The sequence below is a fragment of the Triticum aestivum genome, chromosome 6A, assembly GCF_018294505.1.
Source record: "Triticum aestivum cultivar Chinese Spring chromosome 6A, IWGSC CS RefSeq v2.1, whole genome shotgun sequence".
Lineage (NCBI taxonomy): Eukaryota > Viridiplantae > Streptophyta > Magnoliopsida > Poales > Poaceae > Triticum > Triticum aestivum.
Window position 1 is genome coordinate 53,767,110 of NC_057809.1, and position 11,684 is coordinate 53,778,793.

The 11,684-nt window shown below is 48.5% G+C and overlaps 1 long non-coding RNA gene and 1 pseudogene across 1 annotated transcript; one reads left to right on the forward strand and one right to left on the reverse strand.

Annotated features, from left to right (window-relative positions):
* Positions 1-343: 343 nt before the first annotated feature.
* LOC123130248 (cytochrome P450 89A2-like) lies at positions 344-1,987 on the reverse strand (annotated as a pseudogene).
* Positions 1,988-3,081: 1,094 nt separating this feature from the next.
* LOC123130249 (uncharacterized) lies at positions 3,082-4,255 on the forward strand. Its single transcript, XR_006463774.1, has 2 exons — positions 3,082-3,521; positions 3,823-4,255. It is a non-coding gene; the product is annotated as an uncharacterized lncRNA (long non-coding RNA).
* The last annotated feature ends 7,429 nt before the right edge of the window (positions 4,256-11,684 follow it).

The following is an 11,684-nucleotide window of genomic DNA, read 5'->3' on the forward strand; positions in this document are numbered from 1 at the left end:
AACCACCGCTGCTGCTCTGGCCAGAGCCAGGCTGAAGAGGAACGAACTGTGGCTGCAATACTTCATGCAAAAGATGGGAGGCTGGGTGGACATGGGAGTTAATTAGTAGTTAGACCTGGTGTCCCTACTGTGGTTGGAGAGTGGCCAGTCCGATTTCTGATAAATGAACCTTTTCTTGCCTGATAGTTTCAGCTGTCTTATAGTTTTCAAAATTCTCAGGATGTTTGTCCCAGAGAGATGTTTCAATCTCCTCCCGGGGTCTGTAACTGATTTTGCACTCTGTGGTTTCGTTTTCTTAATGGAAATGGAGCCGGGGCAAGAGCCCTTTTCATCTAAAAAAGTATGTCCATTATTGGAGAACCATAGTTAGGCGCAGACAACAAACATAGAACATACTCATGGCATTGCACATGAACATATCCGAAAGAAAAATAGCAGGGGCGTACAACCCGCGTGTGCCCCGTGCATGCAGATTATTTAACGAGTAGTTTAAACAAAGGGCCTCCCTGATTACACGTGCTGCACGCACGTGTGAGGCGTGACACGAGCACGAAGTGGCTTCTTCATCGCTTTGAAGAACCCGTCGAGCTCCGTGAGGTCGACGCCACTATTTCCCTCGCTCCACTCGAACTCGCGCACCAGCGCTGCCAGCAAGCACTTGACATTGAGCATCCCCAGAGCCATGCCTGGGCAGTACCGCCGCCCTGCGCCGAACGGCATCATCTTGATCTCCTTTGGACCCGGCAGAGGCCCAACGGCCTCTCCCTCTCCTCCGGCAAGGAACCTCTCCGGCCGGAACTCGTCGGGATCCGTCCATGTCTTGGGGTCCCTCCCGATGTCCCCCAAGACGAAGTGCGCAAACCGCCGGCCGGCATGGCCGTTTGGCCGACCACTCCTCCCTCGGCGCGGATGTCGCGCATGACGAACGGCGTCGGCGGGTGCATGCGGAGGCTCTCGAGCACCACGGCGTGGAGGTACGGCGCCATGCCGCGGTGGAGTATTTCTCTCTCCTCGTCCTCGGAGGGATACTTGTTGTCACCGTCGTACTTGATGTTGATGATGGCCTCGCGACGCAGTTTCTTCTGGATCTCCGGCCGGGTGACTAGGTGCGCGAGGGTCCACTCGACGCAAGCCACGACGGTCTCCGTGCCGGCGCCGAGGAATTCTAACACGAGGCTCACCATCTCGTCTTCCCTGAGGGCTCGGCGAAGATGCTCGTCATTGTCGTCGTCCTCGTCTGGAATGCGGAGATGGATGAGCGAATCGACGTATGAACGGGCCTTGCCGTCGCAAAATCGTGAAGACTGCCGCCGTGCCTCCTCGATGAGAGGGAGGAAAAGCTCGGCCAGCCGGCGGCGCAAGGCGATAGGATCTCTTTGCCGTCGCCTCCAGTAGCCCAAGAGCTTAGACTCGCACGTGGAGGTGGATTCCACGGCGGCGAGGATGAACTCCCGGAACTCGCACTGCATGGCCCGCACGTCGGCCTCGTCGACCAGGCCGTCTCCAAAGCACATGCGTGCAATCATGGAGAACACGGCGGCATAGAGGCCGTCGCGGACGACCACCGCCCTGCCCTTGCTTGCGGCTGACTGGACGCTAGCGACGATGTCGTCGATGGCCGCCCGTCGCAGCGGCGCATAGGAAGCGTAGCGCGTGGGGTGGATGGTCTCCGCTGCGAGGTTGCACCGCAGGGTGCGCCAGAGCGGGCCGTATGGCACGGATATTATGTTGTCGCTCCGTCGGCGGCGGTGACCTTTGACGATAGGGATGCGGAACATGGACATTGGGCGGTTGGAGAAAGCGTCGGCGTACTCAACCAGTGCGCGCCTGGTGACGGCAGCATCGCTGATCTCGATGATCGGCTGAGGGATTACCCGCGCCGGCGCACGGCGCCGGCAGATGCGTCGGAACACGGCTAGGACAAGGAAGAAGAGGGCGGCATAAGCAAGTATTGAAAGCAAATACTCCATATATTGTTCCTGCTGGAAATCAGTAAGAACTTGCTTACAGCTTTGCTCCTGTCAGTGGTGTTTATATAGAAAATTTCTTACAGGACTGGCTCAACGCCCGTACACGGAGCTGCATTGCTTCATAATGTAAGCGTGGTAGGTCAACTGACACTTAGAGCCTGTTCCGTCGGGGTCACTCCACTCTATCAAATCCTTGGCTCCACATGACAAATCAGGAGCAGATAACTTTGTTCAGCTACCTTTTTTTTTTTTTTTGAGGTAGACCTGTTCCGCTACTAACTCCACTCCGACTCTGGATTATTGCCATTTATGGACGCGGATTTCTGGAGCTTAGGCTCATGGACACCTTATATCTATACCATTCAATATAGCTTTGAGATCCGTGCTAAACAACTAACTTACAGTGTGAAATTTTCAGTGAGAGAAAAAACTTATAGATTTTTTTGACCGACATAAATATACAAAATGAGATTTTCTTTATTCAAAAAATGTTATTTTTAGTACTTATGATGCACGAAAAAATCTGAAAGTTTTTTCCACATTCTAATTAGAATGTTTTCTTGTGCTGCAAAGTTTGAAGTTCATATGTTGTTTTATTTGAAAGAAACAAGAAAGAGAAAAGTTCTTGCGCGAATCGCGATACATAGATGAATGGCTAGATAAGGAGGTGCACCTAAGCCTAAGCTCCACAGGATATTTTCCATTATTGGCTCCCCACCACACATATAGAGTTGTTTTGACACTGGTCAGTACGTGCATGTGTTCACTTGTGCCAAGGATGCAATATAGTGCACATAATTTCACACCTAATTGCACAAAAATGTTGAGTTTACTGCAAATAATGCTAAAATTTCACACATAATTTTTTTGTGTAAAATTTCACACATAATAAAATTATTGCACAAGAGCACTTCAATATGAGTTTGCTGAAAGGTAAATGTTTGGGGCGGGCGCGCCGGCTGAATGCTCGGCCGGTCGCGGCTCGCTAGCGACGCAAGTGCGTGGGGTCACGCTAGCCACACGTCCCCGTGACCCAACTAGCACTACCTCCCATCAGTTTTTTATTCCTTCCCCTCCTTATCTATCTACTCCCTTTCTTCCAGCATCTTCCTCCTCATCACGAACACATCTCACCAGAAAAGTCCATCCACCGTCCGACTTCAGCTGTCGTGCTCTAGTTCCATACTAGGCGTCCACGAGCTGGTTTTTGAGGGGGCTGGGTAGAGTTGCGAGAGTGGGAGGTGGAGGGGAGCTGGCCTACACCAAGATAGTGAGAGGCGGAGGGGTGGCACAGCAGGCCACAAGCTGCGATGGTGCCAGTACGTGATGCAGCCGGCGAGATGGGGAGCTGCAACCCCTGGCTAGCGGAGCTACAATCAAGGCATGGTCGAGCTGCATCCAGTGACGGCCGCCAGATAACTAGCTACAAAGGGCGGTTCCAGGAGCTGCAATCGCCCGTTGGTCGAGCTGCATACCGCGACGCACCCGACGACGAGCTGCAACCGTGTAGTACAAGCTAATGGAGGGGGCGGCGATGACGAGGTGCAACAGGTGATCTGGATTGCCGGATTGGGCTTTGCTGGAACAAGTGTTTTTTTGCTGGAACTAGTAATTCTTTTTGCTACAATCATTTTCTTTGTTTGCAACAATCGAATCAATGGGAGTCTCCCTGCTGTTATTTTTGCTGGAACCGGCATTTATTTTTTGCTAGAACTAGCAATTTTTTTGGCTACAATCGACCACTGAAGTTCTCCTGCTGAGATTAATTTTGCCGGCACCGATGTCCTTTTTTGCTGGAAACTTATAATGTTTTTGCTTCAACCGAACACTGAGGATTTTGTTGCTTTTTTAGATCTTTTTTGCGGTGGCGACGGTATTGTGAATTTGCTGCAACCGACAGCAGGAAAGCTTCTGATGGCGCTGGGATATTTTGTTGCAACCATGGGGGTGCCCTGGAACTGCGGCTGTTCGGGATCGATAATGGCGAGCAGCGGCAAGCTGGCAAGGTCATCAGCATTGGGTGATGTCGGGGGGCGGGGCGGGAAGGGGATTCACGATGTTGGTGTGGCCCTGGTGCGCCGGCGCTTGGGGGAAGAAAGAAATAATTAAAGGGGGAAGGAACAAGACGACACAAGTGACAGATCGAATGGCTGCCTACAGCTATATCGTATGGTTGTGGTGTGACCGGCTCAAATTTGGGCCGGCGCGCCGGCGCCTATCAGTTTACAGGATTTTTCAGATGACAAACATGGATAAAAGCCGCATAAATACATGTATTTTCTAGACATCAATCTAGTTCTAATGAAGCTCCTGAAGAAACAATTTTCAACACATTGGAATCTTTGTGCACAGCTGGTGATTGGTTGAGTAGAACAAAAACATATATACTCTGCTTCGAAGCAATTCACCTACAAAATGATGCAATACTTGGTCTTTAATCCAGAAGACGTCACGTGGATCTCACTAGTCGTAGACCCAATACCCACTATCAGATAATAATCTAGTCTGTTTTATCTTTGTTGTATTTTGGCATGCACCAAGTTTTTATGCTTAATTCTGATGGTCTTCGTCACCTCTCACCTGACTTTGTGTGCGCCGTAGTGTGGCGCTGTCAGTTAATTTACTTTCTAACACCAGGTTCAGTCTTGTTGTCTTGTAAGAACAAATCATTCGGAAACTCTGAAGATTGGTCAGTCCCTTCCTTGGGTTGAAGATTATCATGACTCTGAAGAAAGCGAATGATTCGGACAGAGCACATTACTTTTTGGCCGATTTTGTCAAATTATCAAGCTGCGAACAAGTATCCTCTCGAAACATACCGACAGGCAAGTAACGATACAGCTTCACCTAGTTACGTCGTTCATGTGGAGTAATAGTATAAAACTACTTCAATTCGAGATAGAGATCACACTACAAAATCTCAGCTATTTTGGGACGTTTTTCTTGTGTCATGTTAAATTGTTTTAATTTCATAACAGAAAATGGTCGGGTGCCGTTTTCCGCCGTTACCCTAATCGTCATTGAAGCATCGCCATAAAAAATAAAACCTTGACGGCATCACTTCCTCCGTCACGCAATATCGTGTCTTTACCGACAAACCCAAATTTGTCACTAGAATTGTGACCATATACGGCCTACTGGAGATATGTCCTAGAAGCAATCATGTATGTATGATGATATTTTCTATGTGTTTATAAATAAAGATAATCCTTGAATATTATCAATAATGTATATCAGCAAGCACTTGATTTGTTTGTGGGACTATGCATTGTATGATGATTGTCCTAAAAGGTTCCTAGTCAAAAGGGCTGTGTGGACACCTAGCCGACTAGATTAGCAAATGACATGGTGGATAGTTTGGTCTCGTTGGCCATGAAACCTTGGATGCTAACCGGATAATATGGACTCGAAAGGATCTGGTCGGATTCGATGTCGAATCCGAGTCGAGATAAGGTCCGAGTTGGACAGACCCACTATGAGACCTGCTATAAGGCTCAAAGCAGGTATGTCATCATCACGGGTATTTGCGCTAGCTCAGGTCTTAGGACATAGAACGTATCGTTGTACTAGACCCATGCCGTAAGACATGGTCGAGCAAGACGAGATTTGCCTTCCCGATTCGGAGAGATATATTCTGGTCCACTCGTGTGATCCGACCAAGATAAGCATGACTACGCGATAAGGATTATGAGATAATCCGGTTCGTGATCAGCATCACTAGAACGAGAAAGAGGGCGGGCTAGCACAAGGATGACAGACTCACCTTGAGCCTGATAACATATATCGTGTGGCAACCGGAACAGAAGTGTGACATGTTGTGAAGTTTTGCCAACCGGCTTCATTGTCTACTTGGTGGTTGGCACGCCTAGCTAGAGGCCGCTACCAGTCGAGCAGGTCAGAGGTGATCCGACGTGCGACCAAGATGACTTGAACATAAGGGGTTGCACACTTAATGAAATGAACCTGTGAGGTTGGATACGAGTCCATGAGTCATATGTGATCCTACTCGGATTCGGATCCAGGCCGAACAGACTTTGGGCTTTAGGGTCCATTCGAGGGCCAAGTATAGAGCCTACGACGGATGCCTATATATAGTGGAGGTGCGGCACACTCATTCAGTCAATCGCTTCGCCGCTGTCACTAGGGCTTCACATGTGTTGCAAGTAGCCACCTCCACTCAATTCCGACTGTGTGGTCGGACCTAGCAGTTCACTGCACGGTGTTGCTTCTGCAGGCGCGGATACCATTAGAGGCGGTGCACTTGTGCCGCTCCGATGAACCTATATGTGGGAGTCGACGACCGAATGTTCAAGGGAGATCGGATGAGGAGGAGACGACTCTGGACGCTCTGCCCCAACTCTACTTCCGCTACACGACACTGCACGTCTAGTGGTAACGATCCATGATCCATTCCCGTAGCAAGTTCCTGGTTGATCTGCGCATAGGAAGATTTTATACTGCAGACGATGCACCTAGCATAGAACCCAACAATGATATCAGAGGCTCTGCTATAGGATTTGGATTCAGATCGGATGCATATTTGATATGTAGAGACGACAGATGAGATCTATTGCGTTTATGAGATCGGCTATGTGCACAGTTGATGAGATCAATTGCACTTGGGGATCGTTGATGCTATAATTTCTATCAATTGGAATCGATGAGGTCGTGACACAACCTATCCCTACCATTCGGTTTCTGCCATCGGGGCTAACAGTGAAACCTAACCTGAATTGGATTTGTGATGACCAATGAGATTGGTCAGATCGGAAAATTCAGCGTGATCGAAGTACAAATGTGATCTGTGATTTCTGAAAACGTATGAGTAGCGCCTTGTATTTTGTACACGATCACTCAAAACCGTATATTCTATGCATAACTTTGTTTTGCAGGTTTGATGTGAATAGTAAGTCTCATGTGTATGTGATGCATGTGTGTAAATTATACATGGCCTGCGCGTCATGTTTTGTCAGTCGGCAGGAGAGAAAGTGTTTTCATTATAATGTATAACGACATGTGTGTCGACTGGTGATTCTCTATAAAATTCATTACTATTTGTAGTACTTGATGAAGTTCGAGGCTTTGGCATCCCTGCGTGACGAATAAGATGGAGTACCAACCTGGTCATTTGAGTTGGAGCTGCCATGGAAGGACATCCATGATGGAGCCTATTTCACAATATATGTTTATTTGTGATTGTTGTGCTTCTTAGTTTCTATGCATGTTAGAATGGTAGAAAGACCATGTCGGTGTCAAAACCGGCAGATCTCGGGTAGGGGTCCCGAACTATGGATCTTTTTTTTGAGAACCCAAACTATGGAGCTTGGATCAATGGGGAACAAGGGATGCGGGACACAGTATTTACCCAGGTTCGGGCCCTCTTTAAGAGGTAAAACCCAACGTCCTGCTTGATTACATTAGTTGTGTATATGAGGATTACAGAGTCGATCTACCACGAGATTAGATGAACCAAAACCTAGGCAGGTAGGATTAGGAATATTCTCTTAGCCTCTACAAACTAGACCCCCCCGGTTTATATAGACACCGGGGGTACTAGGGTTTGCACATAGTCGGTTACATCGAGGGAATTATCGTGCCGAATCTTCCATCTTGACTTGGAGTACACACCAAGGCACAAAAGATCTCCCGTCCGGATACAATACCGCTCCATAGTTCGGTCCACCAGCAGTCATAGTGTAGCCCAGTTGCCCGGCCCATGTGAGATAGGTCGGCATCCTAAGGACCCCACAGTCCAGGACTCCCTTAGTAGCCCCTAAACTAGCCTCCAACGCCGGCTTCTCGTAGACTCCACATATCGCAGCCTTCGGCTTGTAGGCGAGTTCCTCCTATGTATTTGAAATAATATTTTCTAGCCAAGCCTTTAAAGGGTATCCGGCCTGCACGCGCAGTCGCACTGACCGTGAAGGCCAGCCGCTCAACTATACACAGTGCCTTCAACTGAAAACTTTTGGTGAACGGTCGTGGCCGGTCATAAACATGAGAACCTAATGCGTGGCTCGAGGCAGCCCTTCTGTTGGTGCAATAAACCCTAGTTCTGTTGCCTAGACCGTGCATAGGCCTAAGAGCAAGGTTCCAACGTCCGAGACTAGATCAAGCAGAAGAGATAAACTCTTTGGGGAATCAGAGAGCGGATCAAGAAGACCAAGACAAGCCAAAGACGCAAGGCACTACTAAGCAAAACCTCCCTTGCCTGGCATGCGAGCGTGGCAAGGTCGAGGTTGCCGAGAAGACAAGTCTTGAGGCTACCACGACAGGCTTGCCCGGCACCGATCGGTGAGGTGTCAAGCCCCCAAGTGACCAAGTGGTTGCTATTTGACACATGGCAGCCACTTTCAGAGGAAATCACCTCTGAATGACACCCGTCTAGAGACGTCTCAAGCAGACATGCGAGAAGGTGGCAGAGCGGCCCGACAAGGCTTGCCGGGCACGCCACGATGTGACACTAAGTGACACATTTAAAGCGCTCTGTCCTCCCTACAGAGTTTGGTATGATAGCAATGTTTTCTATCTAATCAGTGCACAATGACTGATTTGCCATTGTGGTGACCCCCCATCTATAAAAGGAGGGCCATGGCAACCATAGAAAGGATTCGAACCCTTGTACACTCATACGCGCGTACTTGCTCTCGCCCCGAGGCAACCCTGCCGGGCTAGAGCGCTGCGTCTCCACCACAATACTCCAATAATCCACCAAAGAAGGAGTAGGGTTTTACGCCTCGCGGCGGTCCGAACCTGGGTAAAATTGCCCGTGTGATTGATACGTCTCCAACTTATCTATATTTTATGGAGTATTCATTCTGTTATATTATCATTCTTGGATATTTTACAATCATTTTATAGCAACTTTAGATCATTTTTTGCGACTAACCTATTGACCCAGTGCCCAGTGCCAGTTGCTGATTTTTGCTTGTTTTTTACATCGCAGGAAATCAATATCAAATGGATTCCAAACACCGTGAAACTTTTTGGAGATTTTTATGGATCAGAACACCCAGGATGCGCCAGAGCAGCACCTGGGGGGTGCCCCGAGGGGGCACAACCCACCAGGACGTGCCTGGGGGCCCAGGCGCACCCTGGTGGGTTGTGCCCACCTCGGTGGCCTCTAGCACCCCCTTTTTACCCTATAAATTCACAAATATTCCGAAAACCCTTAGGGTTAACCTAGATGAGAAGTTCCGCCGCCGCAGGCTTTGTAGCCACCGAAAACCAATCTACACCATGTTCTGGCACCCTGCCGGAGGGGGGAATCATCTCCGGTGGCCATCTTCATCATCCCGGTGGCCACCACGATGAGGAGGGAGTAGTCCACCCTCGGGGCTGGGGGTTTGTACCAGTAGCTACGTGTTTAATCTCTCTCTCTCTCTCTCTCTCTCTCTCTCTCTCTCTCTTTCTCTCTCTCTCTTTCGTGTTATTGAGATGTCATGATCTTGATGTATCGCGGGATTTGTAAATATAGTTGGATCATATGGTGTTTTCCCCTCTCTATCTTGTTGTGATGAATTGAGTTTTTGCCTTTTTGATGAGAAGCAATTGTATCTATACCTCAGACATTACTATGCTTCCCTACCGTCCCAATATGGGTGCTGACATAGGCCGCTTCAGCCTCGATGATCAGCCCTGCTTTGGTCTCGAGATTGACAGTAGCTAGCCCTTCCCAGAGAATCACTTCTGGTTCAAAGCAAGTGTTTCCAATGCCGACGAGTGGTTGAGTTGAAGTTCATTTCATCGCTTTGTTATTTGTTGTGTGAGAAAAACTTTACTAGAATGTTTTGTTGGAAATTATCTATAATCCAATGTGTATCCTCGTTGTCATTGTGGGTTGATGACTTGTTGTATGTAATCAATGGTACATTTGCATATGCTTCCATGAACTCACGCCTGCTAGTGGTGTCCATATGAACAGTGCTAGTGATTTTAGTTGCAAAAATTAGATAGTGCTAGTGATTTATAGCTGCATATTTTGACAAATCACAGTGTTAAAAGGTTGATAAATTGCAATGTTACTAGATAAACAAATGTCAATCTTTCCAGTTTGAGAAATGGCAACATACCCAAAATGACAGATATGCAAATCTTACCCAATTGTTTGTACGTGGTTGCACACAGGTCATGCAAAACAACCGTTTGCATTGAAGGGATGCAGAAATCCTGCTCGGCACATTTTCCCTTGGCTTCCTGGGAAGCTGTCGGTTTGCATACATGTGTTCTAACTAAAACGTTTGCGATGAGTGTTTTATATTTAAAAACCATTGATGTTTCTTCAAATGAAAATAGTTTGATAAGTCTATACATTAAGAGAGAAAAACGCAAGTTTGTTCAAACCATATCTTTCATTTAGTCACACTGCGAATTTATATTCATATGATCGAGAATTTGAGATACAGTATTAAACCCCAAAAAACTATTTCCGGCAGCGGCGGAGGCGGCGTGCCGTGCCGTCGTTGTCATTGTCGTCCTCCGGGATGCCGTTGTTGAAGTCTTCAACGCAGCACAAAATGTTCTTCACTTGTAAATGAAACATCATGTCGTCGCGCGATCGATGGGCGGGGCACGGGAGGATGGCAACTGGCACCGCTGAGAGGTAGCGGTCAACTAGAGCGTCCCATCCCGCTGAGGGGGGCGCGCGCACGGGAACGGGTGAGGGAGTCCAGGATTAAGGGGTCCTCGGGCGTCCGACCTATTGGACATGGGCCGGACTGACGGGCTGTGAAGATACAAGACCAAAGACTCTCACCCGTGTCTGGATGGGACTCTCCTTAGCATGGAAGGCAAGCTTGGAGTCCTAATGTGAAGATTCCTTTCTCTATAACCGACTTTGTACAACCCTAGTTCCCTCCGGTGTCTATATAAACCGGAGGGCTTAGTCCATAGAGGCAGAGATTCATACTCATAGTCATACATGCTAGACTTTTAGGGTTTTAGCCACTACGATCTCAAGGTAGATCAACTCTTGTAATACTCATATTCATCAAGATCAATCAAGCAGGAAGTAGTGTATTACCTCCATAGAGAGGGCCCAAACCTGGGTAAACATTGTGTCCCCCGTCTCCTGTTACCATCAACCTTAGACGCACAGTTCGGTACCCCCTACCCAAGATCCGCCGGTTTTGACACCGGCATTGGTGCTTTCATTGAGAGTTCCGCTGTGACGTTGAAGATAGGGTTGATGGCTTGCCTTGTCATTAAGGATAGTATCATCGCAGGAGGTGCCCTGACCTCGGGCCAAACCCACCGGCCGGGCGGCTTCACTATGACCGCCCCTGCGGCCGTTAAGCCAACGATGACTTCTCGGGTCATCGAAAACCACCTCCGTGTTAGTTCCGAATACTCTAAGTAGATGGATCCGGCTGAGCTATCGTCTTTGAACGAGCTCCTAGATCGCATTGCCGCCCTGGGGATCTCCACGGAATACGATCGGATCGGGCTTAAACCCGACCGGAGAGAAATTAAATCTCCGCCGATCACCCACCAGATAGCGGTAGTCGAGGAGAAAAACGGCAACTCTTCCTCCATATTGAGGGCGAACAGGGTTCGGATCTCCGAAGAGTCGGACACCTGCCTTCGGAAGGACATAGCCCGCCCTCCGAACCTAGAATTGGACGACGGGCCTAAAAAATTGGTTAATATCCCAGAGCCCGAGCTATTAAGTTCGGGAGTTCTTCAGACTCCGGATTCCAAATCGGGTCATGGTTC